The following is a 6,171-nucleotide window of genomic DNA, read 5'->3' as shown; positions in this document are numbered from 1 at the left end:
CTGAATATGTGTTGTTTTCTGTCAGGGAAACTTCAGAAGCTTTTAAAGTGGAGAGACCAAGTAGATAAATAAGGAGGAAGGCAGTTGCCAATAGGAGATGTATCTCAGGAATAAGCTTTGTGAGTTTGTCAACTTAAGGTCGAGATTTACAGAACCTAATAACTGACCTAGTCAGTAAGTGTTGAATGTCTTCAGCTGCTGTTCCCAACTTGTCACCAGCTGGTTGAGGGAGGTGGGGGAAGACCTCATTGCAGTCTGCAACTTCCTTGTGAGGGGAAGAGGAGGGGTGCCCACTGACAGGACCCGAGGGAATGGCCTAAGGTTTTGTTGGGAGGTTTAGGTTGGGTATTAGAAAAAGGTTCTTCACCCAGAGGATGGTTGGGCACTGGACCAGGCTCCCCAGGGAAGTTGATCACAGCACCAGGCCTGTCTGAGTTCAAGAAGCATTTGGACAATGCTCTCAGGCACATGGTGTGACTCTTAGGGATGGTCCTGTGCAGGGCCAGGAGTTGGTGATCCTTGGGGGTCCCTCCCAGCTCAGCTTACTCTGTGATTCTCTAACTGGTTTTGCATATACAGTCTGAATTAAGTCACAAAGCCGCTCAGGAAGTAGTCTTCTAGTGATACTTTAATTACTGAGTATGTTGAATAGGGATTTTTCAGCCTTTTTGGATTAATAGATCCACATCTACTGAATTGTTGATGGATTCCCATGTGGTGTGTAACAACCTCCTGAAAACAGGTTTGGCTTCACCAGTGTCTTGCAAGTATCTGGACTTCCCTCTGCACCCAAGGGCCACAGCCCAAAGCCCAGTGTGTAAGCAGTAAGGTAAGAGGAAATGAAATTACTTACCAGCCACTAGCTTTCTCCTTCACTCAGAAATTCTTGGAGCCTGGGTACTAACACGTTGGCCTTATCTGATTTTGGTGTCATCGCTCTCTGGCAGGTAACAGTGAAAGAGAAAGGGATTTCCAAATCCATAATACTCAATGAGCAAATGTGTAGTTCTTGAAGATGGGGTAGGAAGCTCAGCTTCTTTGAACAATTTAGTGTGTGTTTATTTGGATGATGCCAAATTGATTCATTCCATCTTCCTGTTCTACAAGGCTGAGCTGGCGCCTATGGTTCTGATGTCACAGCAATTCTTAACCATCTGGTAAAATTTGTCAGCAAAGAGCCCCATCATCGTTTGATGCAAGTGGAAGTTTTGCTGTGACCTTGGTGACTGATTTTTACTGTAGCCTGAAGAAAAATGGTTTCATTACCTAGATGCACACAATTGTGTGATAAACAAAACAAGCCCAACAGTAATTTTAATTGTAAGTGGCCTAAAATTAATGTCCTGGTTCTAGCAGATATTCAGACCTTTGCAGACCAGAGCCTGGGAAAGAGAGAATAGCATGGTGGGGCTGTATTTTACTTTTAGGTGTGCAGTCATTTCTTTGGTTTTCTGTGCACTGGAACCCAGTGGGAAAGTGTTAATCACAATAGCAGTGATCACACCAAAAGCAAAACCTGAAGAGCAGGCAGTGGATGGTAGGTAACAAGAGAACTCCAGTTTCATGGAAATCCAGGTTTCAGTTTGCTTTTTGATTCTATTTTTCTATTTTGTCAAAGAAGGACATCTGGAGTTCCATGTAGAAATGTTCCATGTAGAATGAACTTCCTAAATATACTAAGTATTTCCTACAGTTCATCTTTGTGGGATGTGAGCTGACCTTGTAAGGTTTCTCTTTTGCAGGCTGTGTCCTAGAGAAGGCTGTGAAATGGCTGAGGGAGACTGAGCTTGGCATGTCAAATGTGCTGTGCCTGGGAAACTGGAGGATGGTGCTTGCTGGTCGGTCCAGTGTAGTGTCATGTTAGGGTGGAGGACTCAGAACTGCATGACATAGGTGTGAAGGCTGGCTGTCCTTTGGGGAAGCAAGTGAGGCCTGGTTTATATACAGCTTTCACAGCATCTGTTGCATTGCTTGTTGAATTCATGCGGCTCTGTTAAAAGTGTAAGAGCAAGAGCACTCATTTGCAAAGAGCTTGCTCTTTGCAGGGAGAGTGGTTCAGCCAGATCCTGCTTAGTGTAGATGATTCTTCAGTAGAGGGGGCAAAGGACAACTCAAGCTCCTTACTCCCCACTTTCTTCAGAGGTCATGATAATGTTTTCTAGTAAAGCATGCCAGCTTTGTAAATGTGACTGATTTCCACTTATGCCAGGTAACCTCATACTAAGGTAAACCTGTGAAGGTTTAAGTGGACCTCAGAGATTTTCCTTTTAACTGTGTTTAAATCTGATGTACATATATACTGTCTGTGTATGTATGTATATATATGTGTGTGTGTGTGCTGGAACAGTTATTTTTTTCCATAGTAGCTAGTACGGGTCTCTGTTTTGAAATTGTGCTGAAGATAAAGTTGATAATACAGATGTGTTTTCTTCATTGCTGGGCAAAGGGTCAAGACCTTTTCTGTTCCTCGCCCTACTCGTTTAACATGTAAGCTGGGGCTGCACAAGAGTTTGGGAGGGGGCACAGCCAGAAGAGCTGACACCAACTGACCCAGGGGATATCCCACACCATGTGGTGTTGTGCTCAGCATATAAAGCTGGGGAAGAAGAAGGAAGACATTCTGAGTGATGGTGTTTTTCTTCTCAGGTAACCGTCATGAATGATGGAGCCCTGCTTTCCTGGGGTTGAACACCTGCCTGCCTATGGGAACCGGTGAATGAATTCCTCATTTTGCTTTGCTCGTGTGTGGATTTTGCTTTACCTATTAAACTGTCTTTGCCTCAACACATGGGTTTTCTTACTTTTTCTCTTCTGATTCTCTCCCCCATCCCATTCTAGTGGGAAGTGAGTGAGTGTCTGAGTAGAGCTTAGTTCTGGCTGCAATTAAATCACAACTGTGTGTGTATATGTATTTATACATGTATCATATTTCTTTAGGACTCAAGGTGTCTTTGTGTAATACTGTTATGTGCTGGGATGTCTCCAAATCACCTACTTTAGCGTGTGAATTAGAAAAGGAATGTCTGGCAGGATCCATGTACTTTTGGATTTCTCCCTTTCTAGGCCCCTCTCTGGTTACTAGGTTGTTGTGACACATAAACTTAATCTACAGATGCACCCTGTTGTGGAGAACTGGGTGCCCAGGTCTGCAGAGTTGTCTGTGTGCCCTGGGGAAAGCTGCTGAGGCTCAGTGCTCCCCCAGCTAGAGTGGGCCTGTGAGTTCCCAGAATGGTGCTCTCATAAAGAATGCTTATTTGAGTTTCCAGTGGGAAGCTGGCTCCAGCCTGTGTGTTTATTTTAGGTTACACGACACATGGCTAAAAAAAGATAACTTAGGAAAACAGCATCATCATTCCTGTGCTGTAACTATTTTTTCTGGCCCCATTAATCTCACATTCTTGACAGTAGTTCTACTCCAAGAGGAAACTCATTGTCTCACAGAACTCTAGGGTGATTGGCAATAGCATAACCCCTGTCTGGGGAAGGGCTCAGACAGGGGCTGCTGGCTTCCTAGGGCTGGACACATCCTAGGACAAGTTAGAAAGCTGCTGATGAGAGCTGTCACCTTCTCTAATGGCTCTGTTACAGTGAATAACTGAGCTGCCAGGGGCTCACTCTCAGGAGATGCTGAGCTCAAGGTCTGGGGTGGAAGTGCTGGTATGTGGGCAGTGTCTGGACACAAGTACTTCACCTTAAATAATGTTGCTTCCCTTCAAAATGGCTTCATACAATTACTCTGTTTCATGATGAAACTGCTAGTCAACCAAGCAAGGTGCTGGGGCTGTTTCTTTACCTGAGTAACTGTTTATTACTGGATTTTGAATTATAAGCCAGTTTGCAAAATTCTGTTCCCATTTAGAATGGTTTTCTTTGAGGTACACTATGTCATTAATTCCACTTCATCATGTTACTGAGTCACGGCTTTGCAACCACACCACACATTAACAGGAAACTCAGAAGTTTCAGTTCACCTGGTCTGACTGTTCACAAGACATAGTTGGATACATGTAGGTCACTATATAAAGTGGCAGAGTCTTGTAATAGGTACGCGACTTTATATGCTGAATTAAAAGAGTTGCTATCTGGTGGGAGGGTTAATAGTGGTGCCTTTGGTGCTGTGAGGCTGTGTGCACTGACATGATCTCAATTATCTTTTTTCCCTCTGTGTGAACTGAGTGTTGATTGCAATTGATAAGTCTTACTAAAACTTCTCTTTATGTTTTACTGATGTTGGCGGGAGTTTTCTGAAGAAGTAAAACCGCTGGACTAACATCTATTGCAGTTACATTGACCCACATTACGTTTTGGTTTTTTGGTTTTGTATGAATTAGTTAATCCTTTTGGGACTGCAGTAGAAGTTACTACCTCAGTGGTCCTCATAATAACATGGTATTAACACATTAAGAACGTTGGTAGCAGCAGTATGGTGTTGTTTCAATCTGTCTCTGGGTTGCTTTCTTTTGTATCTCCATTATACAAATGTTTCTCAGAATAAAGTTATTTAAACCAGAATGTTTTTGGTGTTTTTTGTGTGTGTGTGTGTGTCTGTGGTTGTTGTTTTGTTGGTTTTGGTTTGGTTTTTTTTTTTTTTTAGTTCCAGAATGTGATTTAAAATTGAGGCAATGAGTTCTTCTTGGATGTTTCATGACATGAAATACCAGCTTTATGATATGATATGATGTTATAGTTAGAAGACCCAAAAATTATGTAACAAAACCAAGTGAAGGTCAGAGATAAAGATCTTTGATGAAATATGAGATATAAAAGCCTAAGTGTTACTGTCAGAGGAAATGTGTTACTCTGTGTTACAAAAATGTTACAGCCAGGGAAGGTAGGAAATGCCACATGGTCCACAAAAAACCTGAGTCAGCTGTGCTTGTATTGAGAGCTGTCTCCAGAGTCTTTTTCAATCACCTAATATTGCCAGGCTAAACACTTTTACTAATGCTATTCATTCTTCTTCAAAGTACTCACAATTTCTTACATAACACTGAACCTATCACATACACACACTCCCCCCCCCCCCCCCCACCCCACCCCCCAAACAAAAAGAAACCCGAGAGAGAAAAACGAAGGGAAAATGTAACTGTCAAATGTTACATGTCCGTTCCCAGTGTCTGTATTGGTACCATTTCCTCTGTAAACTCCCTTCTCCCATTCCTAATGATCGTGCCCAGAAGACACTTGCCTGTGTACTAGGATGTTTGCATAAGGAAAGTCTGGATTACTTTAAGAAAAGCTTATTTTTCAAGTTTTGTAGAGAAGAATCAATTTCCATTACTGAGGTTGCTGTTCATTGCTGACCAGAGAGCTGACTAAAATAAGATTTTACTGGAGCTTGAGCTGAAACAATTTCATAGTCTACTTTAATCTTTGGAAATTTGAAAACCTGGACAAAAGCAGAAAAGAACTGAGATAAAATGGAGCTGACAGCTGTCTGCTTCACAAGTGAGCTGGAGCAAAATGAGATGAGTGTGACCTGAAACCTGAGTGTTCAGTTTTAGGTGTTACATGACCTATGGCCCATTCATACAAGTGTTTAAGGGGGGGAGAATCTCGTTGCCAAATGAAAGATCCAAGAGAACAATACCCAATACAAAGGCTCACTTTTTCACATGCCAACTCTTGACAATATTTCTAGCCCAGTGGCCACTCCTGACATTTCCAATAATGCAGTATAATGTTGGCTGATTGAAAATGTACTAAAGCCCAAGAAAATTCCTGCATGCTAGTATATTGCTACTGATACACAGCGGCTGAACATCAAAGTACAGTATTGGTTACTCACCTGTGACCTCATTCCAAGTCAGAAGGAAGTGTCTGTGGCTTTTGAAGCAGGTGTGATGCAGAGTTCCAGTCCTCCTCAAAAAATCCTCTGTCCTCAAAATGGGTCAGGAAGTCATTGTCGAGAATATTTACCACTACGGTTTCTTAATGAATTAGGGAAGTTCCCAGTAATTAGACTTCAAAAGTTTATAGGTAAGTTAAGTGATACGATAGACACTTAACTCTTGGGGCAGTACCGGGGAGAAAAAGTGACCTGTGAACAATTTCAAAATAATTTCCTTAATTAATTTTACTTGAAAAAAATACAGAGAGTACTTTATAGAAGATTAAAGGTCTTTGGTAGCTTTTAATTAAAATGAAAGCACAGAAGATATATTTTCTTGT

The sequence above is a fragment of the Chamaea fasciata genome, unplaced genomic scaffold (genome assembly GCF_029207755.1).
Source record: "Chamaea fasciata isolate MVZ Bird 193981 ecotype frontalis unplaced genomic scaffold, bChaFas1.0.hap1 SCAF_5, whole genome shotgun sequence".
In the NCBI taxonomy this organism is placed as follows: domain Eukaryota; kingdom Metazoa; phylum Chordata; class Aves; order Passeriformes; family Sylviidae; genus Chamaea; species Chamaea fasciata.
The sequence above is the reverse complement of the archived record's forward strand: the minus strand, read 5'-3'. Positions refer to the sequence as shown.